Source organism: Atheta coriaria, unplaced genomic scaffold (genome assembly GCF_025399875.1).
Source record: "Atheta coriaria isolate IRGN ID8LTWV9N9 unplaced genomic scaffold, Caltech_Dcor_3.1 hic_scaffold_7_pilon, whole genome shotgun sequence".
NCBI classification, from domain to species: domain Eukaryota; kingdom Metazoa; phylum Arthropoda; class Insecta; order Coleoptera; family Staphylinidae; genus Dalotia; species Dalotia coriaria.
The window spans coordinates 8,514,507-8,531,549 of NW_027045449.1; the positions used below are offsets into that span (position 1 = coordinate 8,514,507).

The following is a 17,043-nucleotide window of genomic DNA, read 5'->3' on the forward strand; positions in this document are numbered from 1 at the left end:
TTTTCAAAACATTTTTGTCTAAACCCAAAATTAAAATAATTTAATAAATTAGCAATTCAAATACGCATCTACAAATCTAAAACCAACCCTTAAAAGCTATATAATACTAAAATCCACATTGTATTAAGACTTCTTAAACTTTATTTGCGTCAAAAACTTTTCATTTTGCAGAATTCTTAGAAAACTTCTTCGCTTGTTTTCATTTGTCATTATTTGTCGTTTGTTTTTGAACAATTCCAACAGTTTACATGTAGATTTAGTTGATGCAGTTTATTCGGATTATACAAATCAACTGTTTTTGCAGTTATCGCGCGTTTGTGTACAAACACTGAATGCAATATAGGCACGCATTGTTTCGTATAAATTGTGTTGGTGTGTGGCATGTGGAATATTATGCAAATGCTATGCGGACATTAAAATGATAAACTGAATCCGACGCAGAGCCACGCCAGAGTCACTGGATTGTATTCCAGGAGAATCGCATGGTGTACAAGGCAAAATGGGACCGAATACGTATTCAAATCCAAGGGAAGAGATTTGGGCGAAGACAAAACCTAAATCTAAACGCATTTAGACGGCATTGAATGATAAATAATGTAAAAATACTAACAAGTAGTATAAGCGGATTCTAAACCTAGTATTGCAGCGCCATCTAGTTGCATTTTCCCATGTGGAAGTTTTTTTGATAAAACTTTATGTAAATATGCGGTATAAATATTTGCATTCATATGAAAAAGCAAGATGAAGACATTTGCGTCAAGTCGGTCGACAATGGCGTTACGTGCGCAAACTTTATAAAACGCTAAATGTTTGTTCGGCGTTGTTGGCCACAGCTTCTTCAATAGACTTTTTCATTCTGCGGAGAATGAAAGAATAGAAGACAAAGCGGATGAAAACTCAAAAAACTTAAAAACTCAACGAGTTTTTAATGCACAGCACGAAATATAAGCAAAAAAGTAAACACTTTTAGACACTTCTATATTATATAATATAATAATCGATGAAAAGTGACAAACAAGAAGTCGGGTAAGAAGGGGACCAAAATGCAATTTAAAGTCATTTTGTTAGGATTATAACTTTATGAAGAAAAAAAATTATACAGTGTGTTGAGAGTGATGCTTGTTTTTCAACAAAACTATATCATATCCGACATGAAGATCATTGGATACGGGTAGTTAAATATGCAAAGCAGGTTTCAGGCAACTTGCAGCAAAACGTCCAAAGCTAGATACTAGATACTGGAAGCACAATGTTTATGTCAAAGGTAGATGTCGCACTCACCATTACCTCTACATCCCAACAACCACTGATGTTACCGGCGCTCTGGTTTTGATAGTGTCGAAGCAGATGCTACCATGCATGTAAAATGAAGACTTCAGAGTCTGTTCCGACTGTGCGCATAATAGTATCGAGATCATATCGTGGAGTAAAGTTGCAATTTGCCAAACGACCAGCGACCAACAACCAAACTAGTAACAAGCGGAAAGCGGAAGCATGCAAACTAGAAAGTGGTCGTGGCCGTGGTCGTGATAGCCATGAAATGCGGACAAATAATGGCCGTCAACCCCACGTTCACCGACTATAAATGAATGCATTAGTGCACACATTGCTGAATTCGAATTATATTGAACACCAAATATAAAAGCATGTAATATAAAAACATCAGTATAATATTACCCAATTACAAATACGCATTACATCCGTGTTTATGATATCCGTGTCAGGTGGTGAAAGCTCTATGTTGGCTCATAACATATAAATGTTTTATTGCATCATTCACTATATTATAGACTATAACATTACTTCCCTATTATGATATCATATCATATGATATTATAACATCTCATTTCTAATGTTAAAACAGTAAAAAATACTAATGATTATCTATAATATAAAAATGAATCACAAAATTTGTTAGTAAGCGCATAACTCAAAAACGCCTACAACAATTGAGCCAATTCTTTTTTTAAAATGCTTGTTAAAGTCCAAAGATGGTTTTTACGGTGAGAAAAATTCGAATAAATGCCGGGAAAACCCCAAAGGCAGCCTTTTTCTATAGGATAAAAGTTGCCATTGAGATTCAATCATAGATATAGTTAAATAGTTGAATCCGAGATGGCGCGCAGAAGTGTATCATTAGCAATTATTTCTATAATTAATTTCTTTAAAATAAAATTGCGAATCATATTGATAGAATTGACACATACTATGTCTAGAACAAGAGAGTAAAAACAAATTATATTTTTATTAAACACTACCGGAATGAAGTCGCAGACAAAAGCTAGTTATCTAATAAAATAGCCTATTTAATAAAAAAATATCCACAAATATTTTTTCTTCCGGTTGAAATCGATTGGAACTAAGGAATTGAGTTTGTGTGTAGCTTCGCATGATGTATTGACCTTTTTAAATAATTCAATTCGTTTCTAAAGTCGCATCGATCATTTTTCCGGTTATTTCGTTTACTTTAATTCCAATACACATGCAACCAGCTCGACTATGACAACAAAATGTACTAGCGTAGGTATAAAAAAGCAGAGTAATATCAGGAACATTTTATGTATACGACAGTGTTAAATTACCCCGAGAATAATTAAAAACCATGGCGGCGATATGACCGCTACAGACTAATTTTAGCTGTGTAATATAAATTTTTTAGATTAGATTAGAATTGAGGTTATGTTGATTAATGCCTAGTCATTTGTTATAATTTTTAATGGCAAAGTTTTTACTTTTTTTGTTCGTTTACCTAGAATTTAGTAAATAAATTATAAAATCATTAAAAGTTGTTGTTGACGGAGTTTTTAATCGTTACTTTCTGTCATTAAGTAAAACACTGAAAGCAAACTTTTCGATATGAACTAACTTTGTTAGTTTGTTTTTCTTTGCTTGCTTACTTTAGCTATCTTAGTTTTGCAATATATTTTTTAAGTTTCCTTTATTCGTTAAGTGTGTTTCTTTTTAGTTATCCCCGCTTGATCAATTCGTGGCGCTTGTCCGCAATTTCCCCGGTGCGAACTTTTCCACTTAAGCTCGTTGCCCGCAACCGCGGCGTTGCTTTCTAGCGAATTTCCCGCATTCCCGATGCGTTGCCACTTCGTTACGACGGACCACAATCCAACAAAAAGTAACGTTGCAATGTTACAACGCACGGACGAGTAAATTCATAGACTCATAGAAAATTTTACAAAAAAAGTGCAGCTTGTGCAATATTCTAAAAGAAATGAACTTGTTTCAGTTTGTGTTGGAAATTTAATTTCATTTTATGAGCAAAAAATGCAAAAACCTTAAAAATGCACACCACTTAAAGAAAATTAAAGAAATACATTTAGTTTTGTGAAATAATAATAAAACCAAAACATTTACCCAAAGAAGTGTTAATGGTCCAAAGAATTTTCAAGATTTTCAACCTAAAATGGAGAAGGCTTCTAAAACCTTGTAAAGACGCCTGAAATGTGAAGATGTCATTACCACGAATGATTGTAAGACTAACAAAACCCCTAAAGCCCGCAAACTGCTACCGTTGAGGTAGTTGCACGTAAGAGGTGCTTCACTTTCAGCAAAACCCCCAATAAAGCAAAAGCCGTCTTCTTTTACGTGAGGATAATAACTGCAAGTACCGCAAAAACATAAAACAAAAAGGACTCTCTACCAAAAAACTTTCTAGTTAACACGTTCGTATCTAAGAACAAATTACTTTGAATCTCTTCCAAGATAAATTTAACTTTTAATTAAATTGAGTCACACTTGTTCGAAATGTTTTACATTTTCAGATACACGAGATACGCGTAATTCGAATGCAAATGCAAACAAACAGTGCGAATGAACTCCGCATTCCTTGAGTTAACGAGCACAATGTTTACGGACATCAATAGCTGAAGCAAGCTGATCCAACGTACAGGAATTAAAAGTATCCGGGTGGAATGTAAACAAACACAGGTAGTAGGCTACCAAACTAGCAAACTGGTAATCGAAGTGTGAAATTGTTTCTAAAAATGTTTTTGGAATAAAAACAAACGTGTTTTGAGTATTCAAAAGCTTAAATAGTGAAATCTAAGACTAGATATATATTTTACATAAAAGTAAAATTGTTCCTTATGCTAAAAACTTCAAGAAAGTGTAGAAAAACTCAAAAGAAGTCTTTACTCGAGAAACATCTGAATGAATGACGATATTAAAAAAATATTTGAATTCTTGAAGTCTTGTAATACAAGAAAATCACCCAAATAAGCAAACAAAAGTAAAATTCCTCACTTCAAATGTTAAACGTCTTCGTTCGCTTCTGCTTTTCATCCTTTCGCACATTCTGTACCATTGAGTTGACACAATAAGTCTCCGCTTGTAAATCTTACAACTTTTGTAATTTCTCTGATGTGCTCGTAATTCTCGCATGTCTCGCACGCCTACGCCAACAAGCTACGTTTTGTCTCAATCAAAAAGACAACAATACACAAACCATGCAATTTCTATATCCATACTAGGTGTTTTAATTAATTAACTTGTTCATTTTGTTCCATTAAATTTAGTCTTTCAAGTAGTGTTAAAGCCTTATTTCCAGAGAAGATTCTGAAAGCGACCAAACACTTCTCCAACAAAGTTATAGAACTTGAGACGCGTGTTGCAAACTTCAAGACATTTTGATTAGGAACACATCGAATTACATACCGAGTGTGTTAATAACTCTATTCATAAGTAAAGTAACTTATATCAGCTGGGTTAAGATAAAGTGTGTAACGCGAGAAGTTATGTTGTAAAGTGTAAAGCAAACTAAGAAATTTATACTTGAGTTGACTGATGCCACAAGAGTGGAGCAGCCACGAGCTCATCGAGGGAATTGTCTGGAAGTCGTGTTGTAATGTTGTCAAGTTGTCACCTCACCACCAGTCCTGTCTTGTGTTGTCTTCTCTTCGATGCAAAACTCAAAGGGGCACTTGACCCAATTTATTGCAAGACATCCAAGACATTCAAGACGTCAGATATCTTTACTTGCACCGGTTTAAGACATCGATAATGGTCTCATATTACTTTAGTAAATATATACAGCGTGTTCATGTATAAAAATTACTAGCTTTTGCTTGCGACTTCGTCTCGGCAGTGTTTAATAAAAATGTAATTTGTTTTTACTCTCTTGTTCTAGACATAGTCTGTGTCAATTCTATCAATAAGATTTGCAATTTTATTTTAAAGAAATTAATTATATAAAGAATTGCTAATAATGCACTTCAGCGCGCCATCTCGGATTCAACTATTTAACTATAACTATTATTGAATCTTAATGCCAACTTTTATCCTATAGAAAAAAGCTGTTTATAGGGTTTTCCCGGCAATTATTTGAATTTATCTCGCCGTAAAAACCATCCTTGGACTATAACGAACATTTTAAAAAAGAATTGGCCAAATTGGTCTAGGCGTTGATGAGTTATGCGCATACCAACACATTTTCGATTCATTTTTTATATAATAGATTAGTTTTTTATTTAATGGTATAATAGAATAAAATTAAATTTTCAAAGATTAGAAGCGTGAAGGCGTTATAACGTTTCATTTTAATAATCCGCTGCAACCACACCGCTGGGTAGATATTTCCCAAAGGAATGCACTGCAAGCAGGAACTCGGGACGAAGTGGAGAATGTCGCGCTTTATTCAGTGCAGTGCTACACAACTAACCGCCACTCGCCCCCTCAACGCGCATTAAACTAATAGTAATATTCAAGCACGCATGCCGCAGGAATTCACGCTGTTCACCAACAAGACGACAAAGGAGTTCTTCATCGGATTAAAACGCAATGCAGCGCGACGTTATACTTCCCGCGAATATTCTCCCCTCGGGAGAAGGAATTTCATGCTTTGGGAATTCATAGTTTCGAAAGTAAACATTTTATTTCAAATTCTTTAAGCGTAAAAACTCGTTTTATTGTAAAAGAACGCTTCAAACGCTGTTTAAGCATTCTTGATCGCATAAGAGAAGAGTATCCATGCATTTACCATTAAAACCGCTTTTTCCGCTTCTTTTCTTTAACTTCAACCTTACATTTCTCCACACTCAGCCGCCGCCGCTGGTTTTTACTGCGGACGGTTTAACTTTATGTGCGTCTCCGTTCTTATATCGGTCGTAACGAGCAAATCTAAAATCGCCACAACCCGCAATCCTCAGCAAACGCTGCAATCGTACTGTAGTCTCGAGAAAAATCTCAGAATCATCACAGAAAAAGCGGATATAAAACAGAAAAAAAAATTACACGTACCTAAATCAGTAATGAAAGAAATGGATGAGATGAAAGCAGCAGTTTCTCGTGATGATACTCTTTTCCAAGAAGAAGAAGAAAAAACGCTGAGCGGAAAACAAAACAAAAAGGCAAACAAAAGTCGCAAAAGTAATGAAAAGCATGGGAAAACCCAGAAAGTCCTGCCGAAATAAAAAATACAGCAAAAAAGAAAACATAAGTTAATCAAAGACTAGTAGATAACTGCGATTTAGGACAATAATTAATAATTAATTTTTATACAATAAGATAACTGTTCCAATTTTCGTTTTTTATTATTTGCTTTCCATTTATCTGTCGAGCAATCAATACGCCTTTGTTTACTACCGATCAATCTTTAACCCATACTGCACTTTACTCGAGAAGTCAGAAAGCTTTGACTTTATCAAAGCAATTTACGATAAAATAAATTACAAAAGTGGTACATATGGTACACAAATTACAATAACAAATTACACATAACAATAAAACTTGCGTGTGTAAAAGCAATCCATCATTATTTTAACATAAAAACTTTAATTTTGTATAATTGTACACTAGTGCCATCTATCGTGATTATTTATTAACTTTCTCATAAAACACCGTGTATAATGACCTCTAGTATTATTCTCCTAATGTTACTTAACATTTATTAAAACTTTCCACGACTGACTTGCTAAATATCAAGACGTCGTATCAAGATTTCACTTTTCGCCCTTACCACACATTGTTCTCAACTCGCTGCGCATAACTTAATTAATTTTGAAAACTTTCCGCACGTTTTGTTTATTCGCCGTTGGATTTCCGCTTTCCACAGTTGGATATTAAACATTCAACCACGTATCATATTGAAAAAGTTTACTAACAATCACACGAATGTGAAACCAAAACAAATTGATAACTATACAATGATAGATGGCGTTGTGATTCATTAAATCCGAAATGGATGGAATATAGTTAGCTTAAAAGTAGCTATACAAAGTTAATTGAAGCAGTGTTGTGTATCGGAGTAAACGACGCGCCTCGAAAGCCTAAAAAGCTCTAATGGACGAACGGGGTAATTAATTCCTCGTTTGGCGACGACGTCACGTCCATTAAAACGGACATAGCGAGCGCCGGCACTCGCCGCACGTATAACGAGCTTCAAAGCGCGTTATTTCTACTCAATTGCCAGCCCAAAATGCTAGTCACGACATGGAGATACTTTTTTTATTGCGATTTTTGCATGTTCTGTCGATTTACTTGCCAATGTTTACCAAATCCAATAAAGCTCCGTTTGATTACAAATCCATCAAAGCTTGCACAACGCATTTTCCAATTATTATACATTTTACGTCACCAATTACAATTCCATAACGTATATATTAACTTTTTATTATTTTTTTTTTCTGAAAATTACTGTTTTAATTTATTTCAGCGGCACTTTAATTTAGAGTGGGTTGAAACACGTCGGTATTTTCTAGCACTTGTGTGTGTATTGTGCTATGTTGGGTCTGGCGCGAGTGGATTAAACAATAAAATGCATTTTAATAAAGATTAATTTGCGCTCGAGCACGTTTCATCTTTTTACCGCCGTTCTATGTACATGTAAATGTAATATTCATTAAATATTAAGACATACCGCCACACTTTATATTTATTTCTTTTTTCTAATTTACTTCTCCAACTTTATGCGCTACCGCCCGCAGTTTATAGTGTTTTAATGTCGAATCGCGCGTTATGATATTAAACATGGCGAGTGAAATGTCAGCGACATCACAAGCGAGCAGGAATAAAACAGCGCATTATATTAAAATTTATCAAATGCATGTTGTGTTGTCACGTCAGCGTCGTAAAATTATATTAAACCTAAATATCTTCACTAAACATCAAAATAGGCCGCGTAATAGGGGCAGTTATTTAGTTTTAGTTTAATTATGAAATTGTTAAGAATGTAATGTCGGTGAAATCGTAATTGCATAGCGTAACTAATGGTATAATACGCGTAGGGAGCTGTTTTTATTTAAATTTACGAGTAAATTTAAGGTTGATTTTTATGCGCACATAAAACGACACATTACTCTTTTCCGTGTGGGAATGAGCCAATGTTGCCACATCACGGAGTGTTTTTCTAAATTTCCTCTCGTTTGCATTTTTTCCCTGTTGTTTTGTGATGTGTTTGGCGTGGAGCATTCAAAGTGCTCGTAATTCGATCGTTATGTAAAATTGGTTTGCATTTGTTATTACCCTGGTGATATTTGGCATCGCTTTCGACAAATCACGCCAAATTCATTCAGTTTAATCTGAATTACTTCACATTTATCAATTTAAATCTTGTTAAAAACAATGTTTGGCTAAGAAAATACTATATTTTATACACAGCAAAAATATAGTTGATATTTAGGTCAAAATTCACCCATTGAATGTGATAAATATGTCAATATTTTCAATTCAAAATATTTGGCACTGAATATAAATTTTTTACCGTTTCTTTCATCAAAACATTAAAATTTACATGATAAATCACACTTTTGGCAAATGTTATGTTTGGCACTTGAACATGTGTCCAAATAACAAATATTTTCACCAAGTGTTCCAATTGGCTGCAATTAGAACGCGCAAATTGCAAACGTTAAGTGAAATATGATACTTTGCATAATTTACGCACATAATTACATCCTGGTTATATAATAAACTATTTTACTACAACTGATGTAGTTTAATTTTGAGCAACGAAGTAATAAAATGATTGATGATCAAATGTGGACAAGGACCATAATCACAACGATGATTATCGTGATTGTCGCGTAATAATCGACGCCGAAAATAATTAATGAACGCTCTATGCAAGAGGTTTGCGTCAATATTTCAAATAAATTAATTAACAACCCTCCGGACGTTGGCAAACTTGAAACACATGCGGAAAATAAATGAAAACGTTGATGAAATATGAATTGCACTCGATAACACTTCAAAATAATTGTATTTATTGCTACAACTTCCAAGCGCTTTAAAATTAAATACCTACAAACTTTCCTGGGATGTAATTAATCAAATTTCGTGTTAAACATAAGAAATTAACCTGATTACAACTTTCAGTTATCAAAGTAAAGTAATTTTTCCGTCGTAGTCGTTATATCTTAAACCTAATCAGCGTTATTATTTTTTTCTTTTCGGTCTCCTTGTAGCAGGTTTTTCATCATTTTATTTTTGAGAGATTGTAGGTGCTGTGCGCACCGTGTCGCCAATTCTTATTATCGCAAAGAATTCAATTACGTTAAACGCACGACGTCGACGACTAGAAGGAAAAACCTTGAAATTCGTGCAAATCGTGGGAATCCACGCGCGTATTACGAAAATCTCACCGAAAGCCGAAAAGCGACGGCGGGGAAAATACGAGTATCACGAAATATAAGAACATGAGAAGCAATGAGTAACGGAAGTACGTAATGCGAACGCAAAGGAAAACCTGAGAAAAACGGGATAAGACCAGAAAAACCTTAACAAACCCAGCTAAACCAAAATCCACCAAATCTCAACACAAATAAATTTCAAAATATAAAAGTGTACAAAATTAAAATAATAAAATAAAATATATATAAAGGTTTACTTTTGTTTGGTTTTCCTTTCAGTAAAATTTTCCAGTTGAACGGTTAAAGTCAAATGTTAAACTGAAAATATCCTGTGATTTATGACCAAAAGTAAAGGTACACGCAGAGCAAAGTAAACCGGATGTAAAATATTAGACTGTAAATTTGAGGCATTCACAAATTTTTTAATAAATTTAAATATTTAAAACGCTCGGTATAAACATTACCATCGGAAATATTTCGAAGTATTAAGGAAGGACCAGTCGGCAAAGAAAAACCTGGATAAGAAAGGTATTATTTCACGTTGGATTTAAATCCGATTTCAAAATTGAATGTGAAATGGAAGAAGCGACGAAATAAAAAAAATCGTCAAATATCGTAAACGAGAGACATTCGATATCAATCATTTTTATTCCAAATCAGAAAAACGCGTGAAAATGATGATAAGTTTATAATATTTGACTTAAAATTAACTTCATATAATTATTCTATTTATTTCAAGGTTCAATTACGAATTAAATTCCAACACTTTGCAATTTCGTACAATTTCGTTGGCGAAATCTTGAGTTTCCCATTTATTCGCTAAATATAAATCCTTTTGATGTGCGCTTGTTATTTCGTTATTTGCACGGCTCGTCAGTGCAATTTCAGTGAACGTAAACGTAAATTCTAACGCAAAATTCAACAAAGTTGAAAATTTTGGTTTTATGTTTATTTTAAATTATACATTTTACGTCAAAATATTACCAATTATTTTGTAATTTATTACCGAAAATATTAAGTATTAGCTTTTGCCCGCGACTTCGTCCCGGTAGGGTTTAATAAAAATGTAATTCGTTTTTACTCTCTTGATCTAGACATAGTATGTGCCAATTCAATCAATAAGATTCGCCATTTTATTATAAAGAAATTAATTATATAAAGAATTGCTAATAATGCACTTCAGCGCGCCATCTCGGATTCAACTATTTAACTATAACTATGATTGAATCTCAATGCTAACTTTTATCCTACCGAAAAGGACTGTCTTTAGGGTTTTCCCGGTAATTATTCGAATTTGTCTCGCCGTAAAAACCATCCTTGGACTATAACAAACATTTAAAAAACAAGAATTGGTCAAATTGGTCCAGGCGTTGTTGAGTTATACGCTTACCAACAGATTTTGCGATTCATTTGTGTATTATACATATTAATTTTTATACAAAATACTGAGTTATTTTTAGTTTTACTGTTTAATTTCGTGATTGTTCATAATCATGATAATATTGTTTAGCTTGTGACGGTCATGATGTTCATGATAGCAATGGTTCGCGTGCTGAATAGATTTCGGCGATTTCCACGCAGAGATACGCGTTAAATTGTGGCAAAGAGCAAAAAGCCGAACAATCGATGTTCACGCACGATCGCCTTCAATGGCGGCGGCCGACGGCTATCACAAAACTGTACAAAACCAATCCAAACGGAAAATCATCAAAAATCGATGCAAAAAACAGCAAACAAAGCAAATTTTTATTTATGTTGCTACATATTCACTTTTCGATTTGAATTTTTATTGCCGCTTTAAATCTGTAGTGTTGAATGCGCCTACCACTAACAGGAAGTCAAATTAAATACATTTTAATTTCCCCATGCGGGTTTATTTACCAAAACAGATTGTTTACAAAACTAAATTGGAATAAATATTTCGGTGTATATCTTGTGTCGAAAACAAATGTTGTAATATAACTATTATGCAAATACTTTATCATAACATTAGTTCTGCTAGTGTTTCTGTCGTGTTTTTATTTTTTTAGTATTTCATGAATTCATCTCCCTAGAGCTTTTCATACATTTTCGAAGTTCGTGTACCTACTCCGAAACATATATGTTGGCACATCGCATGTGTTACTACCCGGCATGCTCGCATTAAATGTGCTCACGAAACTGAATGTTTTATAACTATAGTCGCACCGTATCTACAAATGTATCATTTTTATTTCTATCTCATTTTTTTCTTTTTCTCTTCTTTTTCTTCTTGTACTCGTATTCTTCCAGTATATACTCGTATACTGCGGGTATTATTGTAGTCTTAACTATGTGTCATGTTCTCATGTGTACTTTGTATGTATATAGCTACTTTCCATGTACTTTACGAAGAGTTTACTAATGTGCAATTGTGCAAATGGTTTGTTTGCTCGCGCACACTCATATTCACACTCGTAACCATATTCAGCAGACAGTTAACATAAGATAAGTGTTAATATATTGCATATTTTATATCAAGTATCACAAAAAGTGATTTTTCAGTAAATTTTCACCCTTAAAACTGAAAATTAAAAAATAAAAGTTTTGAACTTTTTTTGTTAAAACTTTATTTCGTGTATATCTGTTATTTGTGCGCGAATGGCTTATCGATTGATTGATCACACTCGATTTTTCATTATTACGTTTTCTGCTTTTACTAAACTCTCCTCTTGCATTTATCTACATTTGTTACAAATACGTGCCACACTCACACCTATAAAGCACACTGCGCACAGTAGATAAATGGAAAATCAACCGAAAGCCCCGAAGGAAAAACACCCACATCAGGCGCAACGAGCGTCACAACAAACAGCTACCTGAATAAATACACTGTGACGTAGGTACTTTCTGTACATTAGATACAACACTATCATTACACTGGTCATTTCGAACTATTTTCAGGCGTAGTTTTCGTTTACAAACGTTATTGATAACGTCACAAAAAATAACGCACAAAAAACTATTAACATGTACGCGTAAGTGCGGAGATATAGACAAAACACAAAAAACATGAACCGAGACAGAAGCCAAACAGAAAATTGAACAAACAACATTACAAATGATATTTTATTCCATTGTTGTATTTTTCAATTTCGAGCGTTTCGATTTTCTTTCTAGACAATATTTCAATTCGGACTTTTGATTTCTGTGTTCTATTTACAACGGAAAAAATAGTAATACTACATCTATAATATAAAAATGAATCGCAAAATCTGTTGGTAAGCGTATAACTCAACAACGCATAGACCAATTTGGCCAATTCTTTTTTTAAATGTTCGTTAAAGTACAAGGATGGTTTTTACGGCGAGAAAAATTCGAATAATTTCCGGGAAAACCTTAAAGACAGCCCTTTTCTATAGGAAAAAAGTTGGCATTAAGATTCAATCATAGTTATAGCTAAATAGTTGAATCCGAGATGGCGCGCTGAAGTGCATTATTAGCAATTCTTTATATAATTAATTTCTTTAAAATAAAATTGCAAATCTTATTGATAGAATTGACACATACTATGTCTAGAACAAAAGAGTAAAAACAAATTACATTTTTATTAAACACTACCGGGCCAAAGTCGCGGGGAAAAAACCAGTACTATATAAAACATAAATTATTCAGTCCAGTGAATTCATTCAAAACTACAATAGATTCATTTAAAGAATTGAAAGGGTTAGAAAAAGCGATAAAATCTTCAAATTAAAGTGGAAAAAGATGTTTTGCATTTTCTGAATGAATTTTTCTCCCTAACTCTTTCCGTTCTTCTGTATATTTTATTTTTTCAACACTCTCCCAATGGATTTTATTCGTTCCTTTTTGCATTACAAAAACGACTCTTCTATAGATGATTTTACATTATACCACATCGTATATTGAAATATTCCAACACATGGGAACTATCACTGCTTTCCATGGACAATTTACCGTACAGTCAAAAAAACCAAAAATCACGATCTGAATGAACGAAACGAGGCGAACGCACTGTAACCCGGCGCACGAATGAAGTGAATAAACTGTACCGACGGAATTTTCCACGTTTTTCCACGAATTCCCATGATTTCAACATTCGACACTCCGCACATGACTATATTAAACATTAAATCTACACACGAAAAAATCTACTCGACGGAATGAAAGATTTCCACCAAGTAAAAAATTTGATGCAAAACTTCAACTTTTAGTTGAGTTCAATTTCAATTTCAAGTATACTACGAGTATTGAATGATAAAAAATGGTACTTGGGTGCAGATTCTGTATTCAACTGCAGATTTTCATCGCGGATAATTTCAGCAATTGAGTCGTAAACCCAGGAGAGCAGGACGAAAAAAATAAAACGGAAAATTTTATTTCGTTGAGTGCTCACAGCAGTGACAATTGAAGACAATGTATGTTGAATACATTCTAGTGGTAATAAAAAGTAACTACTACAAAATCCTAACAAAAAAAGAGAAGAGAAATTACTTATTAAATGCAAATTATTAGTTTAAAAGTTTCCGCACAAAGTTTTCAACCATTAAGTAAATTAAACTCGTTGAAATACTTGAATGATTTTAATTTAATTTTCTGCATCCTTTCAAATACTTTCGATGCATTCAGATATAATTTCAGCGGGCGGAGAGAATCATTTTTTACAAGTCTAGAACAATTTGTTTTAATTGAAACCTTCTAACTAATATTTCATCGAATGGTAGTAATCCATCTAATTCGAACGAAATAGAAGAATTCGTTTTCTGCTCAACTAGTACTTGATTTTTTTGTTTTGTGCTAGATTGTGAATCGTAGATGTGAGATTGATTGATAGGCGCGATTGATATACGACTTCAGAGATATAATCATGGTCTGAGAAGTAAAAACCATCGTCTAAATCTAGTGTCTAGACTAGAATCAAATACATTCATTTATTTTTATAGTTTCTGCATGAATAAAACATCAAAAGCGTTAGAAATTGATTCAAATCATTGAAATTTGTTTTGCTCACAAATTGTTTTAAAATTCGGGCGGATATCGAGTGTAATAACAAATTGATTGTTATTACAGTTGGATAGTGGGTAGTTATATTCATTACGTAGTATCGAATTGTGTTTTACGTATTTTATGAAACGTATTGGCGCAATCGACGTTTCGATATCGAGCTTCCCGGCTGATTGTTGAATAATTGAACACGCGGCCAGTTCATGACACTTCGTATCGAAATAACGGAAATATACACTCACACTGGACCATGTACTATAAAATTGAAATAACTATTTTCAGGAATTCGATTAATAAAAATCGTTTCATTACAACTATCCATTACAGAAAAAAAATTTAAAATTTAAAGCTGTATTGTGCCGGAAATAATTTTTTCCCTTTTTTTGTTTTACGAGTGGAACACTAAAAATAGTCAATAGAAAAATCATCCATCAAACTGTCAATTCCGTGCGCTTTCTATCAAATACACGTTTGAATTAGAATCGTATTTACTAAGAGTCAGCAAACGTTGCAAGTCAGTTCGGTATAATTAAATTTTCGAATAACTAACGCATCTAATCTGTTGTTTCTAGCTTACTTGATTGTAATATGTATAATATAATAGGAAATAATTAATATTTAATTTTTGCTTGATATTGATTAGTGTAAATGATTGAAGAGGAATAATTAATTTGCTTTGTGTCGTGATGTGTTGCAGGTCGCACGCTGGGGGGCCCGAATCCGGAGCCAGAGTACGCCCGGAGCCGCGCCCGGTCCACCGACGGCCCGCAGCGACCGCCGCCACCATCGGCGGCGCGGCCACGAGCCAACACCGCCGCCGCCGCCGGTGCCGCTACTCCGCGCCCCCTCTTCGACGGATATGTGCACGCCGGTATACCGATCATGTAAATCCTCCTTTGCACCTTAATCTGTACATGCCAGCACACTCACACCACACACGCCACTCACACATACTCCATCTAGTGTAAAGTAGCTCATAAGTAGGCAACACATTCTACACTTAAATTATATTATTATAAAAAGTAATAATAACTAAAAGGGTAGTGATAAAATTACTAATAGAGGCAATAATGAGATGATTTAGAAGACGATTAAGGATAGTAAAAGCCGATAAAGGACAATAAAGGACAATGGGCGCAATAATACGCCAGTGTTAATCCCTTTACGAGTAATGCGCACAAACAGAATTATGCCGGTCGGCTTACTGGTGTCAATGCCAGCATGTCACCAATGTCAACACTTTCAAGCGAAAAATCGCAAATCACAAGCGAATAATACAAATATGAAAGAAGTAAGTTAATCCTGCGGGTTTGAAATTCAATTATTATATTTCTCAGCGTTTATAAGACTTCAGTTTATGTAAGTATAATAATTTTATCAATTCCACAACATTATATCACAATAAAAAAATAAATAATAAAAATTTTAATGAAACGTGAGTAAAAAACAATTTTTTATTTTATTTTTTAAATAAAAATTTAAAAGTGTAAAAGTGAAATTAATAAAATAACCGGAAAGTAACAAATCAATAAGTCGCTATGCAATGATGTGGCGGTGAATAATACATTATTACACGTACTTTTACTCGTCCTGTTTATGCCGCCGCCGGTCGACGAACGTAGGAGCGTTGAGACGGCGCGCAACGACACACTTCGATCATAAATAATTAAACGTTCCGCGAAACGACGCAACGAACCGTAGAACAAAGTTGCAATTCAGCCGGCGCCTCCACCAACGTTTGCCAATTGTCAGCGCAGAGTACACACAACGCTCATAACTGAATAAATTTAGAACTGTGATGGTCGATTTCCCGCGTAAACTTTTAGAAAGTCAATAAATTTATACAAATAAATATCATGTTTCTGAATCTCTATTAATTATAATAATAAATAGTGCGGTTAAAAAATAAAAAATCAAGATACACTAAACAAAATGAGAGCAACTAAAACAAATGATGAAAAGTGTGCCATTCATTTTCGTTATTTTTCGTTATTTGTCTAGTTCTTTTTTATCCCACAAGCCTCGAGCGTGCGGGCATGCGAACGTTTTCTTTTCCTTTCAAGAAGAGCTAAAAAAACTTAACCCTCTGAAGAACCGCAGCATCTCCCATCAGATTCCTACTAGAAAGGTAGTGGAACGAAATGATGGAAAGTGGAATAAAGTGCTTTTTTAGTATGAGGCTAAATTTGCGTGATAGCGCTACAGAACGGCCTTGGAACATGGAAGTAATGAAGTACTTACCACTTACTTTACCGCAGTGCATAAGACTAAGTAAATAGTGGTTTACAAAATCAAATTTTCACAAAATAAAATTCTAAAAGCACAAAAATAATACCTTTATTTCCCGAACTACCAAACCACAAGTATATGTAATAATTTATTACCAATTTCCGATTTCCGGCTACAGCCGAACGATAGCAATCGATCTTTAGTTTCCGAAATGGTGGAGGCGCCGGTCAAAAAGTTCATTTTAGTCCCTCTCTTG

At 34.0% G+C, this 17,043-nt stretch overlaps 2 protein-coding genes across 4 annotated transcripts in view; one reads left to right on the forward strand and one right to left on the reverse strand.

Annotated features, from left to right (window-relative positions):
• Nucleotides 1-17,043, reverse strand: part of LOC135796570 (uncharacterized) — a 73,773-nt gene that overhangs the window by 44,920 nt on the left and 11,810 nt on the right.
• LOC135796568 (uncharacterized) overlaps nt 1-17,043 on the forward strand; it is a 28,101-nt gene that overhangs the window by 1,569 nt on the left and 9,489 nt on the right. For 2 of the 3 annotated variants that reach the window (XM_065308640.1, XM_065308642.1), the window contains exon 2: nt 15,256-15,429. The gene's annotated coding sequence lies outside the window, so the exon portion shown is untranslated. The other variant, XM_065308641.1, reaches the window with a different exon arrangement.